At 44.9% G+C, this 501-nt stretch overlaps 1 protein-coding gene and 1 long non-coding RNA gene across 2 annotated transcripts in view; both read left to right on the top strand.

Annotated features, from left to right (window-relative positions):
* The window catches only part of LOC111646870 (protein NLRC3-like), a 20,897-nt gene that overhangs the window by 10,805 nt on the left and 9,591 nt on the right, over positions 1-501 (top strand). The gene's annotated exons all lie outside the window — the stretch shown is intronic.
* Positions 1-501, top strand: part of LOC147817279 (uncharacterized) — a 12,421-nt gene that overhangs the window by 5,774 nt on the left and 6,146 nt on the right. The window contains exon 4 of the long non-coding RNA XR_015436496.1: positions 378-473. This is a non-coding gene — a long non-coding RNA (uncharacterized LOC147817279). The remainder of the gene's footprint in view (positions 1-377; positions 474-501) is intronic.

Genomic DNA, 501 nt, shown 5'->3' on the forward strand with positions numbered 1-501 from the left:
TCCTCGTTTCCCTCTCGCATCTCTTCCCTGCGTCTTCGTCCCTCCGACTGAAGACATGAGAGATGATGAAGGACAAGATGTGAGGAGACAAGGAGACGAGGAGACATGGTTTTAGAGAAATGAGACGTCCTTCTCTCTGAACCTTCATCTCCTCTGACAGCGGCTCAGCTGGATCAGCTGTCAGCTACATGTGCATGAACCATTTCTCATGACTCTGTTTTCATGTTGTTTTCACATTGATCCACTGAACTGCATGTTCAACAGGTTTTCTGTTCAGTGGTGAAAGAACACACTTATCCTGGTTTCTTAACCGTATCCACAATAGACTGTTGGACTGTGTTCTGGAAGCACTTCAGATTAAATCCTGTGTCTTTCAGGAGGAAACTGGAAGAACCTGGATCCACCTGTGTGTCCATGAAGAGTGACGGGTCCATGGAGTTTTCTGTTAATTTCAGACAATCTGTTGATGGAAGGTCAGAATTTAAAACAGTCAGAAAGACA

The sequence above is a fragment of the Seriola lalandi genome, unplaced genomic scaffold (genome assembly GCF_002814215.2).
Source record: "Seriola lalandi dorsalis isolate HSWRI2012SDOR001 ecotype SW California unplaced genomic scaffold, Sedor1 jcf7180002054977, whole genome shotgun sequence".
In the NCBI taxonomy this organism is placed as follows: domain Eukaryota; kingdom Metazoa; phylum Chordata; class Actinopteri; order Carangiformes; family Carangidae; genus Seriola; species Seriola lalandi.